This window comes from Eupeodes corollae, chromosome 1 (genome assembly GCF_945859685.1).
Source record: "Eupeodes corollae chromosome 1, idEupCoro1.1, whole genome shotgun sequence".
In the NCBI taxonomy this organism is placed as follows: domain Eukaryota; kingdom Metazoa; phylum Arthropoda; class Insecta; order Diptera; family Syrphidae; genus Eupeodes; species Eupeodes corollae.
The window spans coordinates 127316437-127333877 of record NC_079147.1 but is presented as its reverse complement, the minus strand read 5'-3'; the positions used below and the strand labels follow the sequence as shown (position 1 = coordinate 127333877).

General features: G+C 39.5%; 1 long non-coding RNA gene and 1 pseudogene across 3 annotated transcripts; one reads left to right on the top strand and one right to left on the bottom strand.

Annotated features, from left to right (window-relative positions):
• The first annotated feature begins 227 nt into the window (after window positions 1–227).
• LOC129944463 (tyrosine--tRNA ligase, mitochondrial-like) lies at window positions 228–9734 on the top strand (annotated as a pseudogene).
• A 2287-nt stretch (window positions 9735–12021) lies between these two features.
• LOC129941201 (uncharacterized) lies at window positions 12022–13387 on the bottom strand. Of its 3 annotated transcripts, XR_008780827.1 has the most exons (6): window positions 13350–13382; window positions 13243–13298; window positions 12814–13096; window positions 12598–12760; window positions 12182–12541; window positions 12022–12116 (listed from the first exon to the last, which is right to left on the bottom strand). It is a non-coding gene; the product is annotated as an uncharacterized LOC129941201 (long non-coding RNA). The 3 variants fall into 3 exon arrangements; XR_008780826.1 differs by having other exon boundaries at window positions 12814–13298; window positions 13350–13387; XR_008780828.1 differs by lacking the exon at window positions 13350–13382 and having other exon boundaries at window positions 12814–13175; window positions 13243–13313.
• Between the last annotated feature and the right edge of the window lie 4054 nt (window positions 13388–17441).

The following is a 17441-nucleotide window of genomic DNA, read 5'->3' as shown; positions in this document are numbered from 1 at the left end:
GAGAGGATGAACCACATCGGTCTTCCAATGCATTGGATAATATGAATTATTCAGTGCATTATTGAAGACTGTGGTGTAAATGTCAATGGTCTTCATCGGTAAATGTCTTAGTACAACGTTGGATATACCATCGACACCTGCTGACTTTCTTTTTTTTTATATTGAAGATGAGCTGAAGCTCAACCTTCGTCACTAACAAGGAACTTGGTCCCGTTTGCTCAGCGATTATGACTTCTGCCAAGGAATCGTCATTGAACAGCATGAAACACCGGTTCTCAGATCGCCATAGTGTTATATCATTTCGAAGGTAAAACTGATTAAATAGGGCTCTGTTTTCCAGTTCGTGGTTGGGGCGAATGCTAACATTCACTTTGAACACTTGCTGGAAAGCAGCTCCTTCCGCTTCGACTTTTTATGTATTTTTCTATATATCATATTGATTTTGGGGAACATACTAGGGTCACTCGAATTAACTGACCGGATCTTGCGGTCCCAGTACTTGTTAATTGATAACCTGTAGTTCTCCTTAATCAACGGGTTGACATTTTTTATTGACGACTTCAGTGTCCTAACCTCCAAGTCGTGTGGGTCTGTAAGTCGTCTGTACAAGTTTTTAAGTCTTGTCAGTAAGCAACTCTTGTGCTTACGTAGTACATCAATAGTCGCGTTTCTGTATGCGTCCATTTGGTCCCGTTCTTTGTACTCTGGTATTGTCCGTTCTATCGTTCGTTTTATTGTTTCGTCCATTTGTTGTAAATGTTGGTCAATTTCTGTATTTTTCAGGTTTCTGTTGTTTGGTGGGGCTATGCCACTCGAACGAAATTCTCTCGCTAGGGCGTTGGTGAAACGAGGCCAACGCATTTTACTGTAATTATAAGAATGCGTTGCAACGTATTCCTCCAACTCCACGCGTTCGTTCGGAATCTGCATTACAGCAGTCAGTCCGCAGTGATCACTGTCGTACTCGACTGTCTGTAAGCAGTTTCGAGGGTGATTACCCACTTTGTCTGTTACTGTCAGTCTGGTGTCGTATAGCAAAAGATCCAGAAAGGAGCCGCTTCTTGGAAACGATGGCTTTTCGGTAGCCAGCAGGTCTACGCCATATTCAACGCTGTAAAGATTCATCAAATTAAAAAGATGGTTATGGTAACCTCTGGGATTACTATGTTGATTTCCCCAATCTTTATGTTTTGCGTTCAAATCACCGGCCAAGATGAAATAGTTTTTTTCCAAGCTCAGTTTCAGTTCCCCAAAAAGAATCTCGAGTTCTGAAGCAAAGTAAGTAACCTGCGGAGCTCCAGCCGCATAAGCCGCAATCATATACATCCGCTTCTCTTGAGTGAGAGAAATGCATACAACGCAAACTTCTAGCGTCTTGAGCTTTCGCAATTTATTGTTGTATATGACTTTATAATTAATGCCTTTTTGTATAAAGAGAGCGACACCACCCACTTAAGTGGAGTCGGGCTGGTCTCTTCTTAAGATATTGAAATTATTATGAGTTAATTTGTGTTTGTGGTTTAGCTTAGTTTCGCTAGCCATAAACACATCGGGACTGTAGTCTTTCAACACTCGGAACATATTGGCTCTTCGTTCAATCCTTATCAGTGAATTTACGTTCACAGCTAGGACTTTAACTCGAGTCTCCGGCAGCGCGCCCATTATGGTCTAAATTGCGCCAGGCCAGGCAACAAAGAGTAGAGATGATCTACCCTTTTGCCTTGCTCCTTTATCTGACTTTGCAGTCCTATTAGTTGACCTTGAATGCTCAACACCAAGGCTACAATGTCAGGGTGCACCTCTGGTGCCTTAGGCACAGGGGCCTTTGGGGCAACCGTTGGTGGAGCCTGTCTCGTGTTCCCATTCCCTGACACCATTTGGGCGTAGGAAAATTTGGGATCTACGTATTTTTGTATCGGAGCCTGTCGAACTGTTCGACTTCTTTCGGCGTTTTGGCTGGCCTGTTTCTGTTTCATTTTTTGACCTTAGGGCAATCTCCATAGTTAGCCGGGTAAATACTGAAGAGAATCACCTCTGGCAGTTAGTACATTGTAGAATGTCGTCGTGGATTTTTAATGTCTGCCAGTGTACAGCTTGGTTGTCGAGCGATTCGATTTTCTTCACACTATCAAAACTGTGGCGATAATGATACGAGGAACATTGGGAGACTATAACCCCTTCGTCTGGACTTCACTGTAGTGAAAGGCTTGACCCCGATAAAATCGAGATCGTCAATGGCTTTTTGGCGGAGCTCAGCTAAGAGCTCCTCTGGTTCCGTGCAGGAACTTATGCCCTTCAGAAGGACGGTCTTAAACATCTCACTTTTAGGCGTGTAGCTGAAGAACTCAGCTGTGGCCTCTTTTAGCAACTCTTTCACTAACTTGTATGCGGCCAGTGAGAAGCACTGGACCGAATAGCTCTTTTCTTTTTCGTTTAAAATTTTAATTAGAAATTTGCCCTCAGTGGCCGACTTACATACCTGTTTTATGTCGTTCAGGTCAACTCTATGGGTCCTTATTGGTGTTATTTTTTCATTCTTGTCCTGTGGTTGTTTCTGTTGTTGCTGCTGCTGTTTCTGCTGCTGTTGCTGCTTCTGTTGCTGTTGTTGAGGTTGCTGCTGTTGATGTTGCTGCTGCTGCTTCTGCTGCTCCTGCTGCATTTGTTGTAGCTGTTGTTTGGCCTTAGCCGAAGTCAATGGGCCCTCGGGAATTGGGCCTGTCACTGCTGATGGCCTCTTTTTATTTTGCTCCGCTCCTGTGTTTTCGGGAACGGGCTTGGGATGTGGCTGTTTTTGCTACTGTGGTTGATGTTGCTGTTGTTTTTGCTGCTATTGTTTTTCAACCTGCTTTTTGCTTTCGGCGCGCCTCTTGTTTTTTCTTAAGTGCAGTGAGGAGGGGCTCTATTTCTTCCTTGAGCTTGTTGAGACTTTGCTCGAACCGGCTGATGGCTGCCTATTTGGTTTGCAGGGCCTGCACCAGTTCGGTTTTATCTTGGAGGTCCGCCACTAGCTCCAAAGCCTTCGTTGTCGGCGGGACTGGCTCTGGCTCCGATAGGATTAAATCCATATTCGGAGGCCTGAAGAGCCCCTCTCGACCTTCGGAAACTTATTCAGTTTTTTCAGACTCGGCGTAGTCTGAAAACTCGCTCTTGGTGCTAACTTCTCCTTTACCACTCTCCATTTCCTTCCGCATGTCCCGCCGCTTAGCAGAGATGGCCCTCTCCACTTTGTTTGGGCTATGCTTTTTTAATTTTCTCTTTTGATAGTTGCTTCTGCTTTTATCCACTGGTCTGATGTCTGACCAGATGTTGTTGCTGTTGTTTGTGGTACTGTTACTGGCACCACCGTAACATCGCTGCTGTGTTGGCAGAGGTATCTTTCGATACCCCCGCTTTCTTTTCCTTAACCATTTGCTTCTCTTCCCAATCGATGAAGTCAACAATTTCTCGATTATGAAAAAAAGCAATAATATTTTTCGTCGACTCCGCCCGGGATTCGAACCCACGACCTCTGGATTCGTCTGCAGACGCCACTTTTTTTTTTTTTTTTTTAATTCATTTTTATTAGTTCATTCTTAAACCTATCTTAAAGCTAGACAAAAATTCATAAAACAAGCCTAATTATCCATTACTTACAACTAACTTAATGGTCCCATACGGACACTCTAAGCTAAACTATAACACTAATTACTAATGCCTTTCGGCCTTAAGATCTATTTTACTTCAATTTAAATTTTATTTGTTTTGTTTTTATAAGAAAGTTTTGAAAAAAAAACTAATATCAATAACCTTTTTTATTTATTTTTACTTACAAACTACTTAAAATAAGGTACTTAAATAAAACTTAAAACTAACTGAAACTACCTATTCTACCTATAAACTACTTAAAACTAGAACAACCACATCAGCAAATCTAACTATCTAACATTTTTGTTTTTCATATTTTGTTGTCTATTTTTTTTATTTTTTTTTTTTTTAATGTTCTTTTTTTTTATTTTTTTTTTTTTGTATTTTTTGTATTTTTTTTTCTCTATTTCTTTTTGTGCCACCATGCCTATTCTACTTAAAACTAAACCCCAATACTATTAAACAAGTATGTAGGCTGGCCAAGGCTTAAAACGCCATCCCGACTACCCACTATCAAGTGCCGATTGAAGCCACCAAAACTGGTTCTCCTGCTTTACCCTATCAGTTCGGTCCCGTTCCTACACAGCCCTACTGAACCGAAGGAGCTCTGCTCCGCCTTGTGCCATGACGTCCCGATTGTACAGGAGTCGCCTATCCACGGTTCTTCGTCTGACGTGGTAGATTAACGGAACTGCCAATCTATCCTGTATCAGACCGCATTTGTCTAAAAAGAGGAATGCCTCTGGTGGAATGAAGCCTCTCAAGCGTGCACTCTCAAAATACTCGTCGTTCGGATAGAACACCCCGAAAATTAAAATGTTGGTCGAAGACATAGCTCTTGCAATGTGACCTCTAACGAGTTTTATCACGAAATTGTCAATTCTGTTGATTCGAGCCCCGTTGTATAGGACCTCGTTGGAAAAGTAATGCACATAAGAAGATTCGGCTGTTCGATATAAGCCGGTACAGCGTCGTAAACACTGCCGCTCGAACACCCGAAACTTCTCCATCTGGGAAGGGGCAACGTTGAACCACACAGGACAACCATAAACGATCATTGGCCGTATGAGGGCCATGTAGCAAATAACCTTGACTCTGGGGTCAAGCCGACTGCTAAAAAATAGCCGTTTCGTCAGAGCGAAGGCTCCTCTGGCATTGGTCAGCGCAGCATTTATATGTCTGTCCAAATATAAATACTGATCTAACCAGATACCGAGGTACTTCACTACACTTTTACTCGCTAATGGCTGTCCGTGAAGATCAACGATGACCATCTTGCACCAATTCTTACACGTATCCCTCGTGGCCCCAGCCAACGGAGTCCGAAACATAATTGTCTCCGACTTCTGGACATTTATTTTTAGTTTCCAGTCGTCGCAATATCGCTGAATCTTGTCGAAATCACGCTGCAAGAGAATTCTTATAACCTCAACCTTTCGGGTCGTTCTGTACGCAATTAGATCAGATCGCTGGTGTAAATGCTGAAGAGAATCGGCGAATTCACCGCTCCCTTTTGAAGACCATTCTTAAGTGAGAATGTTGTGGTAGAAGTTACACTGCCACTTTTCCAACAAACTTTCTATAGTTAAGCATATCATACAGTATATACAACAATGGCTTGCTTATGCCAAGCCTGCTCAGTTTAAGGTAAAGACCCTCTAACCATACGGTGTCAAAGGCCTTTTCCAAATCAACTAGAACAGCACCTGTGCATTGTTGTTTTAATTTATTCCATTGGATATCAGAAACGAGTTTAGACGCAGCATGAATTGTGTCATGACCCGCCTTGAACCCGAACTGTTTATCCGGAATTATTTTGTTGTCCGCAGCCTACTTAGTCAGAGCCCTATTAATGATCTTTTCCAAAAACTTTGCTGATGCTCGGAAGAAGACTTGTCGACCGAAGATTTGACGGGTTGAAGTTATCCTTTCCCTTTTTCGGGAGAGGATGAACCACAGCAGTCTTTCAATGCACTGGATAATATGCATTATTCAGTGCATTGCTGAAGAGTGTGGTGTAAATGTCAATTGCTTCCGTCTTTAAATGTCTTAGCACAACGTTGGATATACCATCGATACCTGCTGACTTTTTGTTTTTTATTGAGTTGAAGATGAGCTGAAGTTCAACCTTCGTCACTAACAAGGGACTTGGTCCCGTTTGCTCGGCGATTATGGCATTTGCCAAGGAATCGTCATTGAACCGCATGAAACCGCGTTTCTCAGATCGCCATTGTGTCAAATCATTTCGAAGGTAAAAGTGATTAAGTAGTGCTCTGTTTTCCAGGTCGTGGTTGGGGCGAATGCTAACATTCACCTTGTACACTTGCTGGAAAGCAGCTCCCACCGCTTCCACTTTTTCCTTCGGATCTTCAATTATGTAAAAGTCATCGTCAAAGATGGCTTCTTCTGGATCTATTTGCGCTGTCCTGAGTACGTCTCTGTTTTCTTCGGTTCTTTGGAGTTTCAGAGTGGGAAGGTCACTGTCGTTCTTTTTTCTGAATATCTTGTTGATTTTAGGGAACATACTAGGGTCACTCGAATTAACTGACCGGATCTTGCGGTCCCAGTACTTGTTAATTGATAGCCTGTAGTTCTCCTTAATCAACAGATTGACATTTTTTATTGACGACTTCAGTGTCCTAACCTCCAAGTCGTGTGGGTCTGTAAGTCGTCTGTACAAGTTTTTGAGTCTTGTCAGTAAGCCACTCTTGTGCTTTCGCAGTGCGTCAATTGTCGCGTTTCTGTAAGCGTCCATTTGGTCCCGTTCTCTGTACTTTGGGATTGTCCGTTCCATCGTTCGTTTTATTGTTTCGTCCATCATGTTGGTCAATTTCTGTATTTGACAGGTTTCTGTTGTTTGGTGGGGCTATGTCACTCGAACGAAGTTCTCTCGCTAGGGCATTGGTGAAACGAGGCCACCGCATCTTACTGTAATTGTAAGAATGCGTTGGAACGTATTCCTCCAACTCCACGCGTTCGTTCGGAATCTGCATTACAGCAGCCAGTCCGCAGTGATCACTGTCGTACTCGACTGTCTCTAAGCAGTTTCGCGGGTGATTACCCACTTTGTCTGTAACTGTCAGTCTGGTGTCGTACAGCAAAAGGTCCAGAAAGGAGCCGCTTCTTGGATACGATGGCCTTTCAGTAGCCAGCAGGTCGACGCCATATTCAACGCTGTAAAGATTCATCAAATTAAAAAGATGATTACTTCTGGGATTACTTTGTTGATTTCCCCAATCTTCATGTTTTGAGTTCAAATCACCGGCCAAGATGAAATAGTTTTCTTCCAAGCTCAGTTTAAGTTCCCTAAAAACAATCTCGAGTTGTGATGCAAAGTAAGTGACCTACGGAGCTCCAGCCGCATAAGCCGCAATCATATACATCCGCTTCCCTTGAGAGAGAGAGATGCATACAACGCAAACTTCTAGCGTCTTGAGCTTTCGCAATTTATTGTTGTATATGACTTTATAATTAATGCCTTTTTGTATAAAGAGAGCGACACCACCCACTTAAGTGGAGTCGGGCTGGTCTCTTCTTAAGATATTGAAATTATTATGAGTTAATTTGTGTTTGTGGTTTAGCTTAGTTTCGCTAGCCATAAACACATCGGGACTGTAGTCTTTCAACACTTGGAACATATTGGCTCTTCGTTCAATCCTTATCAGTGAATTTACGTTCACAGCTAGGACTTTAACTCGAGTCTCCGGCAGCGCGCCCATTATGGTCTAAATTGCGCCAGGCCAGGCAACAAAGAGTAGAGATGATCTACCCTTTTGCCTTGCTCCTTTATCTGACTTTGCAGTCCTGTTAGTTGACCTTGAATGCTCAACAACAAGGCTACAATGTCAGGCTGCACCTCTGGTGCCTTAGGCACAGGGGCCTTTGGGGCAACCATTGGTGGAGCATGTCTCGTGTTCTCCTTCCCTGACACCATTTGGGCGTAGGAAAATTTGGGATCCACGAATTTTTGTGTTGGAGCCTGTCGACTGTTCGACTTTTTTCAGCATTTTGGCTGGCCTGTTTCTGTTTCATTTGTTGGACCTTAGGGCAACCCCTATAGTTAGCCGGGTGCCCTTGGTTTCCACAAAGGACACACTTGAGCAGGGTCAAATCCTCAACCCGCTCATTCCCCAGCTTACATTCTCCTTCTTTGTGGGATTCTCCGCACCTGACACAACGCAACTGCATATTGCAGTTGGCATTGGCATGGCCAAACCTCTGGCAGTTAGTACATTGTAAAATGCCGTCGTGCCTTTTTAATGTATCCCAGCGTGCAGTTTGATAGTCGAGAGATGTGATTTTCTTCACACTATCGAAACTGCTTTGGGGCGATAGTGTTACCAGGAACATTGGCAACGTATAACCCTCTCGCCTGGACTTCACCGTAGTGAACGGCTTGACCCCGATAAAATCGAGATCGTCCGTGGCTTTTCAACCCGGTAGGTCCTTATTGGTGGCACCTTCTCTTTTTTGGGCTGTGGTTGTTGCTGGTGTTTCTGCTTCTGTTTCTGCTGCTGTTGCGGTTGTTTCTGCTGCTGCTGTTTCTGCTGCTGTTGCTGCTGCTGTTGTTGCTGCTTCATTGCTTTAGCTGAGGTCGATGGGCCCTCATCATTTGGGCCTGTGACTGTTGACGACAGTTTTTATTTTGCACCGTCTCTGTGCTTATGGATGCGGACTTTTGTTGTTGCTGCTGTGGTTGTTGTTTTTTTGTTTGTTTCTGCTGTTGTTGTTGCTGCGCTCGCTCCGCTGCTTCTTTTTGGCAGCGAGCTTCTTGGTTCAGCCTTAGTTGGCTGAGTAGCGGCTCCATCTCCTCCTTAAGTTTCTTAAGGCTTTCTTCAAACTGGCTGATGGTGGCCTGTTTGGCTTTCAGGCCCTCATCAGCCCTTCTTCATTTTGGAGGTCCACATCCCCCTCCAGCGCCTTTTTTGTCGACGGCTCTGACAAGATCTCGTTATTCTTATTCGGAGACCTATAGTGACCTTCTCCTTCTTCAGAGACGTAATCAATATCGTCGTCAGCCGCTGAGCCATAGAGGAAATATATTATCTAGAGTCCCGACTTAATGGGTTTGCTCTCTTTTGGCCTACAAGCTAAATTGGGAAGATTTTGTCCATAAGGATAAGCATGTGTTAGTTGTCCCGTGCATTTCTTATGGGACCAAGCCATTTTGAATGTAGTTGTTATGGAATTTGTGCCTATATTGCTTAACCGCGGGGGAAAAAACTATGAGGTGAACTCAGCAGTTGAAAAAAGAGATCCGTTGAATTCAAAAATTGAGAAATTAATGCAATATTATAAGAAAAATTAATTTTGCAACTTCTTTTTAGTGAAAACAGTGCTAAAAATAATATTTAACTGCTTTTGGTAAACAAATTCTATCATTTTTATGAAAAGTTTAGCTAAAAACAGAATAAATCATGCCGAAAGTATAGGCGCACCCTAGAACTGCAATGCGAACGTGGCGCAATTTGAGTTGTACCCAGTTTTGACAGATCAAAAGCGATGTAAGTATTTTGACAGCGAAAATTAAAAAGAAAACAAAATACAATTTCTGCGATTTAAATTTTAAATAAATCAAAACAAAAGTGAAAATTAATAAAAACAAAGTTGTTAATAGTACTTCTAATTAACTGTTTTATCTATATTATATAAATAATTTCATACAAAATGATCCAGAGTCAACTATTCATTCATCGATCTAAAAAGTGAATTCATCATATCCGAAGAAGTATTTCCCTACGTAACTTGGCTCTAGCTGATAGAGAATTCTTTCAGGATCTCTTTCCAGACAGCGCTGGGTAAGTTGTATATTGTTTTGTATGTTTATAAAAACTATAAGAAATCGTAATGAATTATATTCTGTTCTTCTTAAAACGGTAGTCCGGAAATGGCAAAACTTTTCACAGGTAAACAACAAACAATCTACGCCGGATTTGATCCAGCTGCCGATAGTCTACACGTTGGCAATCTCCTGGTAATAATTGGACTTCTGCATGGCATCGAGAAAGACACAATCCAATTGCGTTAGTTGGAATACGGGTCTTATCGGTAATCCTAGTGGCAAAACAAAACGAAATAAACTAGGGTTGTCGGTCATTGAGAAAAATTAGGTAACTATAATAGAAACCTAATGCGCTTGAAAAACTCAATCGTTTTGATAATCTTTCTTTCAGAGTCGTCAACAATGCATCATGGTACGAAAATCTGAATGTAGTGGACTTTGTTGCCAATATGGGAAGACACTTTCGAATGGGATTACTGCTCTCAATATCGTCAGTCCAGTCGCGACTTAATAGAGCAGCTGGAATGAGCTTTACCGCATTCACATAACAAATTTTCCAGGGTTATGACTTGTTGCATTTACTTCAGAAATACAATTGTCGCTTTCAAATGGGAGGCAGTGAACAAATGGGTAACTTAATTACTGGCCACGAACTATCAGCAGAGTAGACAAAAAAGAAATCAGTATTTGGATTGACACTTCCAATTGTGACCAACGAAGGAGAAGACAAGTTCGGAAAATCTGCTGGCAATGGTATTTGGCTGGACGAAGAAAAAAGTCGCCATTTGTTCTTTATCAGTTCTATTTGAAAATGCCAGATTCTGAAGTCGAGAAGCTTCTCATTGAAGAACACAAAAAATTACCAGAGAAAGAAAAGCACAAATAAGATGTGTCGCTTCAAGTCTATGGAGGTGATTTTTAATAAACAAATAAATCACTTCTTTTAGCTATTTAAGTTTTTCTCATTCCAGAGGTATGTCTAAACAAGACGAAAAAGTCACAGAGGCGCTCTATAAGGGAAATGTTGAAGGACTAGGTGAACTGAATTACAACGAAATCCGATCGTTGAAATTTTTTCAGAGCCTGGACTATCCATTCTTGATCTGGCACTAAAAGCTAAATGTTTTACAACAGAGAGTAAGTGAAAAGTGTTAAGTTTTTGCTTGAGGTAATTTATTTTAAAATTAAAATTCTTCTTTCAGCTGATGCGATCAGAATCATCACAACTGGAGGGTTCTATATCAATCAAAAGTAAATGTAGTTTATGTGTTCCGTTCCCATTTTCGTATGTTTTGTATTTTATTTATTTATTACATCAATTAGAGTTAAGAGTATACTCAAATAGACTAATGAATATAACAAGTTTTATTTAAAATATTATATTATAAACTAAGAATATAAAGTTAAAAAAAATAAACTAAGCATACATATATTTGAAGGTTTTTCTATTAATATGAAAATTAAAGTCAATATTATTTGATAAGTTATTAATTTCTCTAACACTTCGAGTTAATGGTTCGTTGAAGGCATAGTTCACTCTATGAGCGTTCATTTATTTACTGTTGGTGCTGTTAATGCTTTGTTGCAGCTTTACTTCTGGCTTTTTGGATTTTCAAGTTGTTAATTTCTTATGTTTTCTTTTGTTCATAGTGTTCGATTTTGAATCGATCCGTTCAAAATGGTTAATGTTCCATTTTTGTTGGCAAGGATGAGTATATGAATAAAAACAATTTGTTTAGATTATACAATTAAAATTCACATTAGTTAGAAGTCCTTTACAATAATATTGTATTCTTTTCTGTGATAAGGAATTATTTAAATCATTAAACATGTAGACTTTTTAATCTAAATTCATGAAATAGCTTTTTTCAAAAAAAAAAAAAAATGAGTTATGTATGTTTTTTCAAACCTACAATATTTTTCCTCAGTATTTCGTTCAAATTTGTTTCGTACTTTTTATTACGAATTTGTAGTCTTGGGTTAAAACATCAAGTTCCTGTAGTAAATTGAAAAAACAAAAATAATGTTGAAAATAGTTTTTTAGCTAAAATCGAAGTTCGTATTCGTAATCAGCATGAAAAATAAACTCACGAACTATTTAAAACCATAAAAGTATTACAATTCAATACTTTAGGTAGAGTCAAATGAAACTCATGAGTCTGTTAACCACATGGAATCGCGAAAGAATACACACGGATGTGATAAACCAAAACATAAGAAGAATAAGTATTACAAATATTAAATTTGTAATGCCTCAATAAAGAAAAATATACTTTATACAGCTTATTCGTATAAAATTTTAGTTATGTAAGTCCCCTGAAGCAAAAAGCACCAACATCTTTGTATTCAAAACAAATTTATTTATTATTAAAGTAAAGTAAATCATAAATAATTTTGAATAAAAATAATCCTAGTCAGCAAAGAAACAATAGAATACCTATACAATATATACAAAATTACACTATAGCTCAAAATAAATAAACAAGTTTTTTGCAAAAAAGATTATTTTCTAGATATACATAGAAATAAATCTAGGCTTCAATTTGATAAACTTTTACAAAAACTTTCGATGATAATGCGTGTTTTCTTTTATTTCGGGCGTGTGTATATTTCATAACTAAGGGTAACATCACCGCCTGGTTTCAGTCCTTCATCAGATGTGAAGTTCAATTTGATTGTTACGTTATTGGACTTTCTCCAAGTGGTGAATCTATAAAAAAATAAGAGAAACAACATAGAATTAGAATTTCCAATTCGATTTTTTTTGTTTTTTACTTTGGTTCCTTTCGTTGAACTTTTATTCGAAGTCGATCATTCGCCGTTCTTCTTCCTTGGTTGGCAGTTTCATAATGGTTGTGGTCATATGGTACATCGTTGGGTTAGTTAGCTTGAGGATCAATTCAGTGGAAGTGCCAGGCTTCAGTGGCTTTTCACAACGCACAAGCAGAACGTCTGGCACATGATAGTTAGCAAACAATTGAATGCGATACTTGATCGATCCTGGATGGTACTCCGGCTTGATGACATTGTGTTAGCATTGTTGACAACGCAGAGATTGCTTCTGCTACGAATAGAGGTTGTTCACTGTGAATGGTTGATCGGCAGGTTGACCATGACGCTGCTGAATTGTCGTGACTATAAAGAAATTAATTTTCATTATATAAGGAAATCTGAAATGGAAGTTGACTTACTTTTTTTGATGTTGATTTTCTGTGTGAAAATCGATGGATTCAACTCGCCGACATCGTCAGTAGCTGCCGAGAGACTGATCTGAATCTGTTTGGCTTCTTGGGGATTCTTGTCGGGCCAGCTCATTTGCCTTCGAATGATTGGCACCGTTAAGCCAGTACGGTCCTTAGGAGCAGATGAATGGATTCGTTGTAGATTTAAAATTTGAACTCACTTACAGTCAGGGTTGGACATTTTTTGGAGTCTTCCTGCGATTGTATTCTTGTTTTGTTTGCGTCTCTTGCAGAACTGCAGACTGGTAGTACTCTTTACACCTAGAAGATGAAGATTAAGCTAGTTGACTACGATATGAATGTTTCGATACGTACTTACACAATTGATGGAGAAGGGCGTCAGCGGTCGACTATTACATGGCAAAACTTCCACTTGCATCATTGATTGGTCGTGTTGTTTCTAATGGTTTTGATGGTGAGAAGTACATACAAAAACAATGGGCAGTATCTGTAGTTAAAAACATTGAAATTATTTTGTTAAGAGAAATATAATATAAGGAAAATTGCTTCCTGCATTATGGCACTATCTAAAATGAAAAGACAGACAATAAAATAACTCGATTATTGCATCTTCTTCAATGCAATTTGACTTACTTTTTATTCAATGAAGTGAACTTGTATATACCCCCTTCATTATAAAGAATTTTGGTCTGAAAAATATCAAATTGTATTAAAAATCAAAACAATTAACAAAAACTTACTCTTAAAATCCAAAACCCATTGTTTTGTTTTGCAAAATTTGTTTGTCATTTTTTATTCCATAAGTTTCTTTCTAGCCCAATCCCCCATTTTGCTTTTTTTTCTCCTCTCACATGTATTCACCGATAGCGAATTTGAGATAGTTTACCTCGAATTTGAGAGAGTTCACCTAGAATAAAATTTGAGGGTGTTTCAGGTAGGACGGGTACCGGTCGGGACTCTAGATAATATATTTCCTCTATGCACTAAGCATTCAGTATCTGACGTCATCATTATCGTTTTTTTCTCCATCCTTCTCCTCATAGCGCTACGAGTAGCAGCACTCTTTCGTTGCACCAAATTTGGATTTGGTGTTTCCCGTTTCTTCTTAATTGTTGTTGTTGAATAAGTAGGCTCGGACTGGTAGCCTGATGTTGTTGCGGTGATATGAGGTACCGCTGCCGGTACTACACTTACATCACCTGATGTATTTGCAGAGGTATTTTTTGATACCCCTGCTTTCTTTTCCTTCATTTGTTTTTCTTCCCAACAGATAAAATCGACAATGAAAAATAGCAATTAAATTTTTCGTTGACTCCGGCTGGGAATCGAACCCACGACCCTTTGATCTGCTTCCGGACGCCACTTTTTTTTTTTTTTTTTTTAATTCATTTTTATTAGTTCATTCTTAAACCTATCTTAAAGCTAGACAAAAATTCATAAAACTAGCCTAATTATCCATAACTTACAACTAACTTAATGGTCCCATACGGACACTCTAAGCTAAACTATAACACTAATTACTAATGCCTTTCGGCCTTAAGATCTATTTTACCTCAATTTAAATTTTATTTGTTTTGTTTTTATTAGAAAATTTTGAAAAAACTAATATCAATAACCTTTTTTATTTATTTTACTTACAAACTACTTAAAATAAGGTCCTTAAATAAAACTTAAAAACTAACTTAAACTACCTATTCTACCTATAAACTACTTAAAACTAGAACAACCACAGCAGCAAATCTAACTATCTAACATTTTTGTTTTTCATATTTTGTTGTCTTTTTTTTTTTTTTTTTTTTTTTTTTTTAATCCATGTTTTTTTTTTAATTTTATTTTAATGTTCTTTTTTTTTGTATTTTTGTATTTTTTTTTGTTTTTCTATTTCTTTTCGTGCCACCATGCCTATTCTACTTAAAACTAAACCCTAATACTATTAAACAAGTATGTAAGCCGGCCAAGGCTTAAAACCCCATCCCGACTACCCACTATCAAGTGCCGATTGAAGCCACCAAAACTGGTTCTCCTGCTTCACCCTATCAGTTCGGTATCGTTCGGACACAGCCCTACTGAACCGAAGGAGCTCTGCTCCACCTTGTGCCATGACGTCCCGATTGTACAGGAGTCGCCTATCCACGGTTCTTCGTCTGACGTGGTAGATTAACGGAACTACCAATCTATCCTGTATCAGACCGCATTTGTCTAAAAAGAGGAATGCCTCTGGTGGAATGAACCCGCTCAAGCGTGCACTTTCAAAATACTCGTCGTTCGGATAGAACGCCCCGAAAATTAAATTGTTGGTCGAAGACATAGCTCTTGCAATGTGACCTCGAACGAGTTTTATCACGAAATTGTCAATTCTGTTGATTCGAGCCCCGTTGTATAGGACCTCGTTTGAATAGTAATGCACATAAGAAGATTCGGCTGTTCGATATAAGCCGGTACAGCGTCGTAAACACTGCCGCTCGAACACCCGAAACTTCTCCATCTGGGAAGGGGCAACGTTGAACCACACAGGACAACCATAAACGATCATTGGCCGTATGAGGGCCATGTAGCAAATTACCTTCACTCTGGGGTCAAGCCGACTGCTAAAAAACAGCCGTTTCGTCAGAGCGAAGGCTCCTCTGGCCCTGGTCAGAGCAGCATTTATATGTCTGTCGAAATATAAATACTGATCTAACCAGATACCGAGGTACTTCACAACACTTTTGCTCGCTAATGGTTGCCCGTGAAGATCAACGATGGCCATCTTGCACCAATTCTTGCACGTATCCCTCGTGGCCCTAGCCAACGGAGTCCGGAACAGAATTGTCTCTGACTTCTGGACATTTATTTTCAGTTTCCAGTCGTCGCAATATCGCTGAATCTTGTCGAAATCACGCTGCAAGAGAATTCTAATAACCTCAACCTTTCGGGCCGTTCTGTACGCAATTAGATCGTCGGCGTACGCAATTGCCTTTGTAAGACTACCTATCAGATCGCTGGTGTAAATGCTGAAGAGAATCGGCGAATTCACCGCTCCCTGTTGAAGACCATTTTTAATTGAGAATGTTGTGGTAGAAGTTACATTGTCACTTTTGACAACAAACTTTCTACCGTTAAGCATATCATAAAGTATATACAACAATGGCTTGCTTATGCCAAGCCTACTCAGTTTTAGGTAAAGACCTTCTAACCATACGGTGTCAAAGGCCTTTTCCAAATCAACCAGAACAGCACCTGTGCATTGTTGTTTTGATTTATTCCATTGGATATCAGAAACGAGTTTAGACGCAGCATGAATTGTGTCATGACCCGCCTTGAACCCGAACTGTTTATCCGGAATTATTTTGTTGTCCGCAGCCCACTTAGTCAGAGCCCTATTAATGATCTTTTCGAAAACTTTGCTGATGCTCGGAAGAAGACTTATCGACCGAAGATTTGACGGGTTGGAGTTGTCCTTTCCCTTTTTCGGGAGAGGATGAACCACAGCGGTCTTCCAATGCACTGGATAATATGCATTATTCAGTGCATTATTGAAGAGCGTGGTGTATATGTCAATTGCTTCCATCGGTAAATGTCTTAGTACAACGTTGGATATACCATCGACACCTGCTGACTTTTTGTTTTTTATTGAATTGAAGATGAGCTGAAGCTCAACCTTCGTCACTAACAAAGGACTTGGTCCCCTTCCGGACGCCACTTCCACTGGGCTATCGAATTGTTAATTTTGCTGGTGGCAAACTGCCAACTTTACTTATAACTTTACTTGCACTGTTTTACTTTAAAATAAATATAAATAAAAACACTTCTTCACTGCTTGGAAGTCAAAGAACGACTGAAGCCACCACCACTGAGCTCCCAATGAGTTTGAAAAAGCTGTGGCAACTTGCCAACTTTAGATTTACTAACACACTTGGACTTGTTTTACTTGAAACTAAAATAAAAATAGCACTTCTTCACAGGTTGGAAGTCAAATAACGACTGACCTTCAGACACCAACTGCACTGGGCTATCTATTGTTAATTTTAATGGTGGCAAACTGCCAACTTTGCTTTTTACTTATCACTTGCACTATTTTAACTTTAAGATAAATCTGCAAACACTTCTTCACACTTTGGAAGTCAAAGAACGACTGACTTTCGGACGCCACCTCCACTGGGCTATCGATAGTTAATTTTGATGGTGGCAAACTGCCAACTTTGCTTTTTACTTATCAGTTGCACAATTTTAACTTTAAGATAAATCTGTAAACACTTCTTCACACTTTGGAAGTCAAAGAACGACTGAACCTATCGCACTTACCATCATGCCACCTGTACACACAATAGAGTCGATTCTTTTTCTGTTTGTTCAGTAGATGAATATCAAGTAGGTGAAGCTATATTTTCTATTAAACCCAAATCGACTGGACTTGACAACATACAGCCAGACTTTTTAAAAATCCTTCTTCCCTTCATACTTTCTCATAACCAAATATGTTTTTAAAACCATCGTAATGACAGGTGGACTATCCCACTTTCTGGAAAAAATCTAAAGTTGTATCTATCCCTAAACGAGAAAAGAAAATGGAATACAAACCAATAACTATCCTTCCTCTTTTATATAAGGCTTTTGAAATTCTTTCAATATGTAAGAATAAACCCCACCTTGAAAATTTTCCACCAATTTACTTTAACCCCTGTCAAATAGAATATGTCACAAATGCAAAAAACCTAGGTATAACTTTCAACAGTTGGCTAGTGGGACACCCATATCGATACAGTTATTTCAAAAATGTATGCTTCACTTCGAGGACTATCTGTTACTAGATCAATTCTGCCCTTTCAAGTTAAATTAAAGCTGGTTAAATC